General features: G+C 47.4%; 3 long non-coding RNA genes across 3 annotated transcripts; all 3 read left to right on the forward strand.

Moving 5' to 3' along the window:
- Window positions 1-9,909: 9,909 nt before the first annotated feature.
- On the forward strand, window positions 9,910-10,936 carry LOC129384820 (uncharacterized). Its single transcript, XR_008612454.1, has 4 exons — window positions 9,910-10,104; window positions 10,182-10,382; window positions 10,460-10,663; window positions 10,739-10,936. It is a non-coding gene; the product is annotated as an uncharacterized lncRNA (long non-coding RNA).
- Window positions 10,937-11,018: 82 nt separating this feature from the next.
- On the forward strand, window positions 11,019-11,775 carry LOC129384821 (uncharacterized). The gene is made up of 3 exons (XR_008612455.1): window positions 11,019-11,221; window positions 11,299-11,502; window positions 11,578-11,775. It is a non-coding gene; the product is annotated as an uncharacterized lncRNA (long non-coding RNA).
- Window positions 11,776-12,138: 363 nt separating this feature from the next.
- Window positions 12,139-13,755, forward strand: LOC129384822 (uncharacterized). The gene is made up of 3 exons (XR_008612456.2): window positions 12,139-12,338; window positions 12,416-12,613; window positions 12,692-13,755. It is a non-coding gene; the product is annotated as an uncharacterized lncRNA (long non-coding RNA).
- The last annotated feature ends 2,453 nt before the right edge of the window (window positions 13,756-16,208 follow it).

A 16,208-nucleotide genomic window follows, 5' to 3' on the forward strand; every position in this document is an offset into this window, starting at 1 on the left:
AACACAAGATTTATCCGAATTCCATGGCTGGTTTCCGACGTGACCGCTCTTCCCGCGACAATGTAGTTGATCTCGTTTCATATGTCCAGCACGAAAGGTCCCAAAAACGTTTATCTGCAGCTTTATTCTTAGATGTGAAAGGGGCATACGATAACGTATTACATGAGGCCATTCTCGACGCCCTTCTGGCGGTTGGCCTAGGTGGTCGAGTATTTTTGCGGATTTCAAGTTACCTATCTGCAAGATCATTCTATGTATTAACTGACGATGGCCCGACGGCGCTACGCTATACCAGCAGGGGCGTTCCTCAAGGCGGTGCTCTCAGCCCGACGCTATTCAACCTCACTCTTATTGAGCTTGCCGAATACTTGCCAACTACCACCAAAATTTCAATATACGCAGACATCTGTGTCTAGACTTCGGCAGTCACACGTCCTCAGATATGTGCATGGCTTCAAAAAGCGGCTACTTTGACAGCGAGCTACTTGTGTGAACAAGGTTTCAGCATATCACCAGAAAAATGCGCCCTAGTGGCATTTACTCGCAAACCAATGACGCCTTATGTCGTCTTAATCAATGGGCGGACCATTCCCTATGTCAGAGCCCAGATTTCTTGGCGTAATTATCGACCGAGACCTCTGTTGGAGCCCACACGTGGCCTACATGAAACGGCGCCTGACAGCAGCCTCCCAGTTGTTTAACTACTTGACAGGAAAGACGTGGGGGATGTCAGTTGACACAATGATGACTCTACAGAGCTCTCTTTCTCGGTTTTCTAAGATATAGTCTACCTGTACTGAACAACACCTGCAAGACAAATATTCGTGTTCTGCAGGCAGCACAAGCTCAAGCACTCAGAGTCTGCCTTGGTTTGCCCAGATGCACGTCAACAAAGGCTACTATTGCGATTGCTGGGGACCATTCAATGAAAACTCGCATCACGGTGGAAGCCCTGAGAACGCACATCAGACATTTTGTACGTGCCCCCTATCGCCACCTTGCAACACTACCTTCAGACAGGCACCAATCATCATTCTCTAAAACTATCGTCAAGTACAACGACAAACTTCCCTCGGGCTTCACCGCTGCATCTAAACCATCGCTCCTCTTTGGTGTCTTGTCAGCCCCACAGTCCATCTCAGCGTACCAGGAATCGGGAAAAAGTCTGAGCTGTCGTCGCGTGTGCTGAAACAACTGCCTCTGCTTCTTCTGCACGAGAGGTACGCGGACAGTTCACATATCTATATACTGATGGTTCCACAAACATCCACTGTTCGTCCGGTGCTGTGGTCGTCCCAGCAAGAGGTATTACAATCAGCTTTAGCTCTGACCACCCCACGACATCATCTGTGGAACTAGCTGCTCTTGGCGCTGCACGTTGTTTCGTCAATCGGGAACCATCTCGACCATGGTCAATTTTCGGTGACTCAAAGGCAGCCCTACAATCTGTGCTATCAGCTCTGCGTCGCGGGCCATTCGAACAGCTCGTGCTCGATATTAGATGCCTACTCCATACATCACATGAGAAAGGACATCACATGACGTTTCAGTGGCTGCCAAGTCACTGCGGCGTCATAGGTAATGAAGACTCCGATAAAGCCGCTCGGACAGCTCTTGAAGACGCACAGGAAGAGGCCATACCACATTCACGGTCCGACGCAGCCAGCATACTTCGAGCGCTTGCACGGGAGATCACGCTCTCTCTGCGGTGCACACCAAGCAGCCAGACCAACCGGAGCAATCGTCAACACGACCTGCCCTCCTTGATGCATCTCTGTATTCCAACTGGTCTCCGCCGAAGTGAGGCCACCCTGCTTTATCGCTTATGGCTGGGGGTGGCCTTCACGAAATCTTACTCGTTTCGAATTCGAATGGCCGACAACGCTCTCTGCTATGCCTGCCTTTGCGAGGAGACGCTGGAACACATTCTGTGCGACTGTCCTGAATATAATGTTCAGGTACAGTCCCTGGCGTCCGTTCTAGCGCACCTTGAGAATAGGACTGGGAGGAAAACTGGGTTCGCAGAATAGGTTCTCCAGGTCCATCGTGAACTTTTGTGAACGATTGTTTCCCAATGATACAACCTACTTCGTATACTCGGGTGTATAGTTCTCAATTATTCAGTACACATCCACCGATCGCTTTCCGCGGTAGACTTGAAAACTACGAATGAGCCTTTCACAGAAATCGCCCCCACACAATGTTTTGGGGAGGAAATTTCCACTTGCTGATAAGTCATAAATTCTTCACTTGTTTATTGACTTAATGTTCCTGTGACCACATTCAATCCCTTATTCGTTCTCTTGAAAGTCTTGCATTGTTGCTGTGCACGTTTATGTTCGAGCTGAGAAACGCCGAAAATATTGTAGAAAACCGATGTGAAGCGCCTCCAACAGTTCCGCAGTGTACAGCTCTTGCCACGGCACTTGTGAAAGTTGCTACACAAACTTTGGCTATGTCTCCTTACTTTTTTGTAGTTGCTCCCAGCGCACCGTTGAAACGTAGACCAGCCATTTCAGACAATTTGGTCTTCGTTACTCTATCCTCAAGAGGAAGTACTTCTTACAAGGATCTGAAATTGTATCTTCGCCACACAACGCACTGTCGTATTATTTCTTACACGTATACGCGCCAGTTTACCGCGTACTCCACCGTGAAGTTTGTCCATATACGTGTCGCACTAATAGTCAACGAATTTCTTCCATTTACATGTGATCGGGTGCCGCTCGTCTTGTGATACGGGCCCTACCGAAAGCGTCTTTGAAGTCTCATTGGGTCTTTATCGTAATATATCTGGTATTCACCTACTGTCTGCACATTCGCTTGCTTGCTGAATTTCTGCGCTTTTTCAATATACACACTATGTTCTAGCCAAATAAGGCAGGTGTCGGCGGTATTTATTTATTTTGCTTTTAGTGGACCGTAGAACTTGTCCTCAAATATTAATCACGGAGCGAAACATTCACGTTGTTGCTCTCCAAATATTCAAGTAACTGCCGAACTTGTCAACTTGAATGCCTCTTCTTGAGATCATTTTCGACGTATATCTGACACGAGAATCATCTCCTTTCATTATTATAAGGTATTTTGTAACGGTTATTTGGACTGTAGCAACTTGGATCCCTTTCACGAAATTGTTCACTACGACATCTTTTCTACGGTCACTCCTGCTTATATCTGCTCAACTTTTCACTTCTATTGACGTATCCGCATTGTTCTCCTACTCAGTAATTTTTTTTCTTGTAGTATGTGTTCAACGGGTGCTTCATGCATTTTCTTTCTCCAATGCAGCACGATTGTACAAGTGGTCCTATACTTTACTGTTGCCTCCAAGTTCTAATTTGCGAGACTGACAACGGTGTTCATTAGAGCTACGGCGTTCATTGCCAGGACCAGCACTGTCTCCGCTCTGATATAACAGCTCCATGAATGCTGCACTTGAATACCCCGCCGGGCTTGCATCCGAGAAGTGTCAATGCTTACGTTCCGTTTCTTGCTGTCGATAGGCGCTTGAGGCATTTAGTCTTTTATCTTCCTCGGTATATTTCTCCATAGATCATTTATCTTCGTCTGGGAGAGGGTTGTCCCAAGATTCCGGTTTCTTTCCCGTCATTGAATACCGATATTAGCTGTTACAGTGCAGGACGTTAGAAATTCCAGCCGACCCAATATTTTTACCCTGGCTTGAAGTACACTTCGATTCCTGAGCACTTAACTCGCGTCTTCATATCGATACAGCAGAATACCGTCGGCCGTGTCACAGTTCATTCCTAGAATACGGATTGGCTTGATAAAGTAAGAACGGCACCTTGAAGCGCTTTTACATTCTCATTTTTTAACTGTCTGATGTCCCTTTCCAAAGATTCATTGCTTGGAAAGATTTTTGCTTCCATGTACACGACTTTAGCCTGGTTTTTTATGATTTCCAAGCGTAACTTCATCAACGCAAACTTATTTACGTTTGCTGTCATTACAAAAATTTCTTCGAAAATTCATTAACACTGTTGGTACATCTGCATTCAGATTTCCTCCTGTCTGAAGATAATCATTCGGAACATTCCTGATATTAACCACGAGGCCTCAAATACTACGCTTATTTTCTTGCTAGTTGGTCTTTTCGAATTGCTTGATGGCGCGATATGGTAGTTATTGTTCAGATTCTTCCGAGCACGCTCGTTCTTCCATTCCAAGCGTGAAAGATCTCGCATTGAACAGTCAGTCATCTCGGTACTGAATTTCTCTGGTGTCTTCGAGATTGTCTTCTGATTGCTACTTCGTTGAGTTCCACGTTAACTTGCTCTTTCCATCCTTCTGAGCAGTGATTGTGACTACATAGTCCACTTCATGCATCGTTTCTTTCTGAGGAGCTAATCTAGTATATTCCGCCATCAAAAAGTTCAAAATGGAAGTCGTCAGTTTCTGCGGCGTCAAGAACCATGGCAAGTTTCGCGTTTCGCAGTTCTCTTCTACACCACATGAGTCAGGCAGAATCCAGTCGGGAATTTTCTATTTTCCATTGTATCTTCGTTTCATCTTTCCACTGGACTTGTCTCCTCGCCTGGCACTACTACTGGTAAGTGTAGTTTGCATGGGACTCGTATTACGGCTGTGTCCTCCACTGTAACAAATACGCACTGTGTCGTTACAGGTTCTGCATTCCTGTTTTCAACTGCGGTCCTCAAGCGTACCCAGCGTGCCCCTGCACTACTGTATGGTCTGCGCTCCAAAAAATTACTTCGGCCACGAGCATCACCTGTTCCAGGAGCGACTGCTGTTGCTTCTGCATTCCCTCGCCTGTGGCGGCCTGCTGCTAAACTGGACTTGTTTCCTCGCCCTGCACTACAACTGGTGTCTTTTACACAGGACTCGTATTACGGCTGTTTCCTTCCTCCACTGTTTTACAAATACGCACTGTGTCGTTACAGGTTCTGCATTCCTGTTTTCAACTGCGGTCATCAACCGTACCCAGCGTGCTCTGCACTACTCTGTGGTCTGCGCTCCAAAGAATTACTTCGGCCACGAGCATCACCTGTTCCAGGAGCGACTGCTGTTGCTTCTGCATTCCCTCGCCAGTGGCGTCCTGCTGGTAGACTGGACTTGTCTCCTCGCCCTGCACTACTCCTGGTAATTGTCATTTACACGGGACTCGTATTACGGCTGTGCCCTCCACTGTTTAACAAATACGCACTGTGTCGTTACAGGTTCTGCATTCCTGTTTTCAACTGCGGTCCTCAAGCGTACCCAGCGTGCCCCTGCACTGCTCTAGTCTGCGCTCCAAAAGATTACTTCAGGCTAGAGCATCACCTGTTCCAGGAGCGACTGCTGTTGCTTCGCCATTCCCTCGTGAGTGGCGTCCTGCTGGTAGACTCGACTTGTCTCCTCGCCCAGCACTACTACGGGTAATTGTCGTTTACGCGGGACTCGTATTACGGCTGTGCCCTCTACTGTTTACCAAGTACGCACTGTGTCACAGGTTCTGCATTCCTGTTTTCACAAGCATATCCAGCGGGTGGTTCTGCCCATCTAGTCTCCGGCCGTGTTACGCCTGCGTTTTTCTCGCTACTGGCTTTCAGCTGGGAGACGCAGATTCGTTATCCGCCCACACGAGGAAACAACCGTAGTACCAGTGGAGCGTATAGATGGTACTTGTCAGAAGTAGTGCAGGGAGTTTAAGCCCTGTGGCATTTAAGCTACCGAGCGTCTGCTTTTGAATGAAGCCGTGCTTTCCCCTGACGACTATGGTTAGTGTTCTCTCAGTGCTCCTTTTCTAAATCCTGTTGCTACACCTTGCCGGTCCCACAAGTACAAAAACTTTATGGGCTTCCGATGGTATTTGCTGTCGAATGTATTTACTGTACAGACCTTCGAGTTTAGGTTTATGCTTCGGAAAGCTTCGCCACAGAGTTTCCAAAAGACTTTTGTGTGTCGCTCTCCCAGTAAGACGACGTTTAATTACTTCCGTTCCTGGTTATATTTCTTTGCTGATTTCATTTCCTCCCTAGTATTTTATTTCGTCTACTCGGAGTGCCACATTTTTCACAATGCTTTGGTAACTCTACGTAGTCTTCACTTTTGTCGAAGGTTGCCGTCATATTGTTCAATATCCGCCCCTCCCCCCCCCCCCCCCAGTTTTCTCCGCAGAAACTGGGAGGAAAACTGGGTTCGTAGAATAGGTTCTGTAGGTCCATCGTGAACTTTTGTGAACGATTGTTTCCCAATGATACAACCTACTTCGTATACTCGGGTGTATAGTTCTCCATTATTCAGTACACATCCACCGATCGCTTTGCGTGGGAGACTTGAAAACTACGAAAGAGCCTTTCACAGAAATCGCTCCCACACAATGTTTTGGGGAGGAAATTTCCACTTGCTGATAAATCATAAATTCTTCACTTGTTTATTGACGTAATGTTCCTGTGACCACATTCAATCCCTTATTCGTTCTCTTGAAAGTCTTGCATTGTTGCTGTGCACGTTTATGTTCGAGCTGAGAAACGCCGAAAATAGTGTAGAAAACCGATGTGAAGCGCCTCCAACAGTTCCGCAGTGTACACCTCTTGCCACGGCATTTGTGAAAGTTGCTACACAAACTTTGGCTATGTCTCCTTACTTTTTTGTAGTTGCTCCCAGCGCACCGTTGAAACGTAGACCAGCCATTTCAGACAATTTGGTCTTCGTTACTCTATCCTCAAGAGGAGGTACTTCTTACAAGGATCTGAAATTGTATCTTCGCCACACAACGCACTGTCGTATTATTTCTTACACGTATACGCGCCAGTGTACCGCGTACTCCACCGTGAAGTTTGTCCATATACGTGTCTCACTAATAGTCAACGAATTTCTTCCATTTACATGTGATCGGGTGCCGCTCGTCTTGTGATACGGGCCCTACCGAAAGCGTCTTTGAAGTCTCATTGGGTCTTTATCGTAATATATCTGGTATTCACCTACTGTCTGCACATTCGCTTGCTTGCTGAATTTCTGCGCTTTTTCAATATACACACTATGTTCTAGCCAAATAAGGCAGGTGTCGGCGGTATTTATTTTGCTTTTAGTAGACCTTAGAACTTGTCCTCAAATATTAATCACGGAACGAAACATTCACGTTGTTGCTCTCCAAATATTCAAGTAACTGCCGAACTTGTCAACTTCAATGCCTCTTCTTGAGATCATTTTCGACGTATATCTGACACGAGAATCATCTCCTTTCATTATTATAAGGTATCTTGTAACGGTTATTTGGTCTGTAGCAACTTGGATCCCTTTCACGAAATTGTTCACTACGACATCTTTTCTACGGTCACTCCTGCTTATATCTGCTCAACTTTTCACTGCTATTGACGTATCCGCATTGTTCTCCTACTGAGTAATTTTTTTTCTTGTAGTATGTGTTCAACGGGTGCTTCATGCATTTTCTTTCTCCAATGCAGCACGATTGTACAAGTGGTCCTATACTTTACTGTTGCCTCCAAGTTCTAATTTGCGAGACTGACGACGGTGTTCATTAGAGCTACGGTGTTCATTGCCAGGACCAGCACTGTCTCCGCTCTGATATAACAGCACCATGAATGCTGCACTTGAATACCCCGCCGGGCTTGCATCCGAGAAGTGTCGATGCTTACGTTCCGGTTCTTGCTATCGATACGCGCTTGAGGCATTTAGTCTTTTATCTTCCTCGGTATATTTCTCCATAGACCATTTATCTTCGTCTGGGAGAGGGTTTTCCCAAGATTCCGGTTTCTTTCCCGTCATTGAATACCGATATTAGCTGTTACAGTGCAGGAGGTTAGAAATTCCAGCCGACCGAATATTTTTACCCTGGCTTGAAGTACTCTTCGATTCATGAGCACTTAACTCGCGTCTTCATATCGATATAGCAGAATACCGTCGGCCGTGTCACAGTTCATTCCTAGAATACGGATTGGCTTGATAAAGTAAGAACGGCACCTTGAAGCGCTTTTAAATTCTCATTTCTTAACTGTCTCATGTCCCTTTCCAAAGATTCATTGCTTGGAAAGATGTTTGCTTCCATGTACACGACTTTAGCCTGGTTTTTTATGATTTCCAAGCGTAACTTCATCAACCCAAACTTATTTACGTTTGCTGTCGTTACAAAAATTTCTTCGAAAATTCATTTACACTGTTCGTACATATGCATTCAAATTTCCTCCTGTCTGAAGATAATCATTCGGAACATTCCTGATATTAACCACGAGGCCTCAAATACTACCCTTATTTTCTTGCTAGTTGGTCTTTTCGAATTGCTTGATGGCGCGATATGGTAGTTATTGTTCAGATTCTTCCGAGCACGCTCGTTCTTCCATTCCAAGCGTGAAAGATCCCTAATTGAACAGTCAGTCATCTCGGTACTGAATTTCTCTGGTGTCTTCGAGATTGTCTTCTGATTGCTACTTCGTTGAGTTCCACGTTAACTTGCTCTCTCCATCCTTCTGAGCAGTCATTGTGACTACATAGTCCACTTCATGCATCGTTTCTTTCTGAGGAGCTAATCTAGTATATTCCGCCATCAAAAAGTTCAAAATGGAAGTCGTCAGTTTCTGCGGCGTCAAGAACCATGGCAAGTTTCGCGTTTCGCAGTTCTCTTCTACACCACATGGGTCAGGCAGAATCCAGTCGGGAATTTTCTATTTTCCATTGTATCTTCGTTTCATCTTTCCACTGGACTTGTCTCCTCGCCCAGCGCTAATACAGGTAAATGCCCTTTTCACGGGACTCCTATTACGACTGTGTCCTCCAGTCCTTAACAAATTCGCACTGTGTCGTTACAGCTTCTGCACTCCTGTTCCCAATTACGGTCGACAAGCGTACCCAGCGCGCTCTTGCACGACTCTACGGTCTGCGCCCCAATAAGATTACTTCGGTCACGAGCATCACCTCTTCCAGGAGCAACTGCTATTCCTTCTACATTCCCTCGCCAGTGGCGTCCTGCTGGTAGACTTGACTCGTCTGCTCGCCCTGCGCTACTACTACTGGTAAATGTCCTTTACACGGGACTCCTATTACGACTGCCCTCCAGTGCTTAACAAATTCGCACTGTGTCGTTACAGCATCTGCACTCCTGTTCCCAATTACGGTCCACAAGCGTACCCAGCGCGCTCTCGCACGACTCTACGGTCTGCGCTCCAAAAAGATTACTTCGGCCACGAGCATCACCTGTTCCAGGAGCGTCTGCTATTGCTTCTACATTCCATCGCCAGTGGCGTCCTGCTGGTAGACTGGACTCGTCTCCACGCCCAGCGCTACTACAGGTAAATGCCCTTTTCACGGGACTCCTATTACGACTGTGTCCTCCAGTCCTTAACAAATTCGCACTGTGTCGTTACAGCTTCTGCACTCTTGTTTTCAATTGCGGTGCACAAGCGTACCCAGCGCGCTCTTGCACGACTCTACGGTCTGCGCCCCAATAAGATTACTTCGGTCACGAGCATCACCTGTTCCAGGAGCAACTGCTATTGCTTCTACATTCCATCGCCAGTGGCGTGCTGCTGGTAGACTTTACTCGTCTCCTCGCCCTGCGCTACTACTACTGGTAAATGTCCTTTACACGGGACTCCTATTACGACTGCCCTCCAGTGCTTAACAAATTCGCACTGTGTCGTTACAGCATCTGCACTCCTGTTCCCAATTACGGTCCACAAGCGTACCCAGCGCGCTCTCGCACGACTCTACGGTCTGCGCCCCAAAAAGATTACTTCGGCCACGAGCATCACCTGTTCCAGGAGCGTCTGCTATTGCTTCTACATTCCATCGCCAGTGGCGTCCTGCTGGTAGACTGGACTCGTCTCCACGCCCAGCGCTACTACAGGTAAATGCCCTTTTCACGGGACTCCTATTACGACTGTGTCCTCCAGTGCTTAACAAATTCGCACTGTGTCGTTACAGCTTCTGCACTCCTGTTCCCAATTACGGTCCACAAGCGTACCCGGTGCGCTCTCGCACGACTCTACGGTCTGCGCTCCAAAAAGATTACTTCGGCCACGAGCATCACCTGTTCCAGGAGCGTCTGCTATTGCTTCTACATTCCATCGCCAGTGGCGTCCTGCTGGTAGACTGGACTCGTCTCCACGCCCAGCGCTACTACAGGTAAATGCCCTTTTCACGGGACTCCTATTACGACTGTGTCCTCCAGTGCTTCACAAATTCGCACTATGTCGTTACAGCTTCTGCACTCTTGTTTTCAATTGCGGTCCACAAGCGTACCCAGCGCGCTCTTGCACGACTCTACGGTCTGCGCCCCAATAAGATTACTTCGGTCACGAGCATCACCTGTTCCAGGAGCAACTGCTATTGCTTCTACATTCCATCGCCAGTGGCGTGCTGCTGGTAGACTGGACTCGTCTCCTCACCCTGCGCGACTACTGGTAAATGTCCTTTACACGGGACTCCTATTACGACTGTGTCCTCCAGTGCTTCACAAATTCGCACTGTGTCGTTACAGCTTCTGCACTCCTGTTCCCAATTACGGTCGACAAGCGTACCCAGCGCGCTCTTGCACGACTCTACGGTCTGCGCCCCAATAAGATTACTTCGGTCACGAGCATCACCTGTTCCAGGAGCAACTGCTATTCCTTCTACATTCCCTCGCCAGTGGCGTCCTGCTCGTAGACTTGACTCGTCTGCTCGCCCTGCGCTACTACTACTGGTAAATGTCCTTTACACGGGACTCCTATTACGACTGCCCTCCAGTGCTTAACAAATTCGCACTGTGTCGTTACAGCATCTGCACTCCTGTTCCCAATTACGGTCGACAAGCGTACCCAGCGCGCTCTTGCACGACTCTACGGTCTGCGCCCCAATAAGATTACTTCGGTCACGAGCATCACCTGTTCCAGGAGCAACTGCTATTCCTTCTACATTCCCTCGCCAGTGGCGTCCTGCTTGTAGACTTTACTCGTCTCCTCGCCCTACGCTACTACTACTGGTAAATGTCCTTTACACGGGACTCCTATTATGACTGCCCTCCAGTGCTTAACAAATTCGCACTGTGTCGTTACAGCTTCTGCACTCTTGTTTTCAATTGCGGTCCACAAGCGTACCCAGCGCGCTCTTGCACGACTCTACGGTCTGCGCTCCAAAAAGATTACTTCGGTCACGAGCATCACCTGTTCCAGGAGCGACTGCTATTGCTTCTACATTCCTTCGCCAGTGGCGTCCTGCTGGTAGACTTGACTCGTCTGCTCGCCCTGCGCTACTACTACTGGTAAATGTCCTTTACATGGGACTCCTATTACGACTGTGTCCTCCAGTCCTTAACAAATTCGCACTATGTCGTTACAGCTTCTGCACTCTTGTTTTCAATTGCGGTGCACAAGCGTACCCAGCGCGCTCTTGCACGACTCTACGGTCTGCGCTCCAAAAAGATTACTTCGGCCTCGAGCATCACCTGTTCCAGGAGCAACTGCTATTCCTTCTACATTCCCTCGCCAGTGGCGTCCTGCTCGTAGACTTGACTCGTCTGCTCGCCCTGCGCTACTACTACTGGTAAATGTCCTTTACACGGGACTCCTATTACGACTGCCCTCCAGTGCTTAACAAATTCGCACTGTGTCGTTACAGCATCTGCACTCCTGTTCCCAATTACGGTCGACAAGCGTACCCAGCGCGCTCTTGCACGACTCTACGGTCTGCGCCCCAATAAGATTACTTCGGTCACGAGCATCACCTGTTCCAGGAGCAACTGCTATTCCTTCTACATTCCCTCGCCAGTGGCGTCCTGCTTGTAGACTTTACTCGTCTCCTCGCCCTACGCTACTACTACTGGTAAATGTCCTTTACACGGGACTCCTATTACGACTGTGTCCTCCAGTCCTTAACAAATTCGCACTATGTCGTTACAGCTTCTGCACTCTTGTTTTCAATTGCGGTGCACAAGCGTACCCAGCGCGCTCTTGCACGACTCTACGGTCTGCGCTCCAAAAAGATTACTTCGGCCTCGAGCATCACCTGTTCCAGGAGCAACTGCTATTCCTTCTACATGCCCTCGCCAGTGGCGTCCTGCTGGTAGACTTGACTCGTCTGCTCGCCCTGCGCTACTACTACAGGTAAATGCCCTTTTCACGGGACTCCTATTACGACTGTCCTCCAGTCCTTAACAAATTCGCACTATGTCGTTACAGCTTCTGCACTCTTGTTTTCAATTGCGGTCCACAAGCGTACCCAGCGCGCTCTTGCACGACTCTACGGTCTGCGCCCCAATAAGATTACTTCGGTCACGAGCATCACCTGTTCCAGGAGCAACTGCTATTGCTTCTACATTCCATCGCCAGTGGCGTGCTGCTGGTAGACTGGACTCGTCTCCTCGCTCTGCGCTACTACTGGTAAATGTCCTTTACACGGGACTCCTATTAAGACTGTGCCCTCCAGTGCTTAACAAATAAGCACTGTGTCGTTGCAGGTTCTGCACTCCTGTTTTCGACTGCGGTGGGTCCTTAGCCCGCTCCTGCACATCGATTCTCCGTTCTGCGCTCCAAAAGAGGTTACTTCGGGCACGAGCATCACCCGTTCCATGAGCGACTGCTATTGCTTCTTTCTCTCACCGATGGCGTCCTGCTGGCAGACTGGACTTAGCCTGGCGCCCTTGCACTTAATTCTGGTAAATATCGCGTACACACGACTGTACTGCGCCTGCGTGTTTTCGAATGACCAACAAGCGGGGCTTTTGTCATTTCAGGTCCCCAGCGTTTGCTGTCGCTTGTGCCGCAAGAGAAACGTTCCAGCACTCTCATTTACAAGAACATTCCTGGTCTTGCCTCACGAGCAACTGTCTTCAGCCCGGTCGCCCTGCCGCTTTCTCTATACAACAAGCTACCTCATACTAGTGAACGTGTCGCACGCCTGTCTTGGCGGTGTCCTGCACTGTGTTGACGGCGTATTCATGCCCTGAAGGACTGCGTGTGGTCACCGTCCCGAGACTGTCCATCGGATGTGCTCCTACAGTTCGCTGTTGCCTTTTTTCGCAGGCATGTTTAAGTTTTGTGTAGCAAGCTTTTCTGTTTTGGAAGAGTGGCACGTTGCTCCGCGAATGGATAGCGCTTCTACGAATCGGGTAATACGAACCAGAGCAGTAAAGATCTAGTTAAGTGGACACCACTCGTTACTTAATAAGGACTGTCGATGTTGTCATGAGCCGATCTGTAAATTTTTGGTGGCGAGAGTAATGGACATTCATTCATTGTGCTCTTTCGTAGTAGCACGTGTGTGTGTGTGTGTGTGTGTGTGTGTGTGTGTGTGTGTGTGTGTGTGTGTGTGTGTGTGTGTGTGTGTGTGTGTGTGTGTGTGTGTGTGTGTGTGTGTGTGTGTGTGTGTGTGTGTGTGTGTGTGTGTGTGTGTGTGTGTGTGTGTGTGTGACCTACTCTCAGCTCCTTTTTTTCGATCGAGAGCGTATGACGCGAGTTCCGCTGCTACCTGGCGCACTTCGAACCTTTTGTTTTGGTAGCATTTCCAGCGTCACAGTTGCTTCACTTTCCCCGGTTCATTCCTGTTAAGATTCCTGGCTTCATGGTTTACTATCGTCTATGGACATGCGCTTTTGGCTGGTCGAACCGCTGGTTTCTTTGGCTTTGGTCCATGGGTTGATCTCTGTGCTTGTTTCATCGTTCAGCGTATTTGTTCAGGCGCCTTCCTCGTGCCAGAAATGGTCTTCACACATTTTCGGTTCTTCCACGTCGCTCATCACTGACTCGAAATGATTAACATGCCACTACAAAAGGACACAATGTGAATGAATGGGAATGGGAAAGGGGAGGGTGGGTATTCTCGCCAACAAAGATTTCCTGATTTGCTCATGATGATAATGATGTCCAACTTTAAGACTGGTTGGTGGTAAAGGTCACCGGGCTCGCTGTTTAGTTTTTGGTGTCCTTGACTCATAAAATGCTTTTATGGATCTACATGGTCCAACTTATGTATTACCTGTCGTTTGTTTATCGCGTAGTGCTACACGTTGTCGCTTGTTCACCGCTTACACCGCACCGTAGTTTGATATTTGTGTCCACAACTATCGCGTATTCTGCAAGATAGGTAATACTGAAGCGCCATGGCGCACTTCATGCGGCTGTGACGTCGTTGCCTGCTGACTGTAGTTCAGATTACGCACGCTTGTGTAATTTCGTGATTAAAGTGCACCACGTGAGCCATTGTCAAACAGCTGCTTAGAAGGGGCTACATGTACTCCCCTTATGTCAAGTCGTGTGTAAACGTCTAGAGAAGTGACGTGCACGAGCACGCTCAAAGAAATCTTGATTAGAAAATGTCCGCTTTACTGGTATATTTTTGTTGAAGCGAATTAAGTGTACCAGTGTTTCCCTCCATACTTTTTTTTGCTCGACGCTCTTTCCATTGATCGTCGCACGCATCTGAATGCGTTTGCGTTAAATAGTGATTGAATTTGTACATGCTACCACTGTTGTCCTAATCTCGATATAAGGACGCACACTTGATTTATTACGAATTACTTCCATTGTTCTCAACCTTACTTCTGCGTTGCTCGATAACCAAATAACAAATGAGCACTGTCCTTGGTAAATGGTTACGTATGCCGCATTACTCTGCATTACCCCGGATGCGCGATTGTGCTCAGTCGAATGCATTTTTCTTAACCTCTAACACACATATAGCGCAATGGAGCCTTACTGTAGAAAGTGTCTTTTTATTTTCCATCTTCAGTTACGCGACAGTCCTGCAATTGCGCCACACAATACTCGCAATCAGTTCGCGATACGGCCAGTGTGGTGATTTGGAGTTCTTGATATGCATCCGCCGTGGTTGCTTAGTGGCTGTGGTGTTGGGCTGCTAAGCACGAGGTTGCGCTATCGAATCCCGGCCACGGCGGCCGCATTTCTATCGGGGCGAAATGCGAAATCACCCGTTTACTTAATTTAGGTGCACGTTCCCCAGGTGGTCCAAATTACCGGAGTCTCCCTCAGCTGCGTGCATCATCGGATCGTGGTTTTCGCACGTAAAACCTCATAATTTTTGTTGGTATGTGTCATTGGAGGCTTTTTTTTTGTCTAACGCAATTGCTACGTGGACGCAGAGAGAATAAACACCCACACAGCACTGAATAGTTTGCAATACGACAGCGATGCACGAAATAACTTCACATTGCGGTCATGATATTGGAGGATGTGACGTGGTATATATAGATCGTCGTCTAAAAATGTTTTAGTCCCTTCTGTGCGTTTCGCATCCAACTGGGAAGTAATACTTGCGCGATTTTTCGTTTACTGAAAACAAATGCCGGAATCCTTTTTCCATTTCCCAGTGAAGGTGCTCTACTACACTAACCCATTTCAAATAAGTTTTACAGCTTGACGCTACTTGAACTTTATTGTATGCGAAGAAGTCCGTTACTGCGCCTTCACTTATGCTGTTATTTTCGGTTAATGAATCTAAGAACACTGTTGTCAGTTAAATTTTTATACGTCGAAGTATCGTGAAGCTGAGAAATTATGTGCTATGCAAGTTTCGGTATGTATTTGACATGTATTCCTGTACAAATGCATAAATGTATGTTAATTCACTGTATATATGCTGCTGTTTGGAGCACCTGGGATTAAGTACAGTCAAGTAGCATTGAATCTCTTTTGATTCCGCATAAGCAATCGTGTTTTGCGCTGGTTGTACTGAGTATGCATTGCATTAAACTTCAACTTGCCCAAATCATCTGTCAAAATAAAACTTCTTATTATTGTTGCCCGTCTCACTAACTCCGTGTAGTGAAAACACTGTGCCGTGCCAGCCAACCGTAATGGCACAACCGCTGTCTGCAACTGGTCAAGCGACACTGACTGAATGGGAACGTCACTGGGAGCCATTCAAAGTATAGGAAGACTGGCTTTCTATGTACTCACTTCGTTCTCCACCTTTCCGTTGCGTTGCTTGCAAAGACAGAATGCTTACGTTTTAGGACACTAACCCATGGTAGAGTGTCTAAGTGCGACTGAACGAAGACGTAGAAAGAAACAAACTTCAAGAACTTTGTGATGCCTTGCGTCTCGTATCATATAGAGAGGAAATGGAACTAATTCTGTGTCATAAAACAGCCTACGTAATGTCACCACTCTAATAACAGCCTCTCTGATATTACCACTGCGACTTTCTGATACGCAGCTCACATAGGTAATATCCGTCACATGCTGGTAACGACGTTCCTTGATGTTTAAGTACACCAAGAACTGTATAACGTC

Source organism: Dermacentor andersoni, chromosome 5 (assembly GCF_023375885.2).
Source record: "Dermacentor andersoni chromosome 5, qqDerAnde1_hic_scaffold, whole genome shotgun sequence".
NCBI lineage: Eukaryota > Metazoa > Arthropoda > Arachnida > Ixodida > Ixodidae > Dermacentor > Dermacentor andersoni.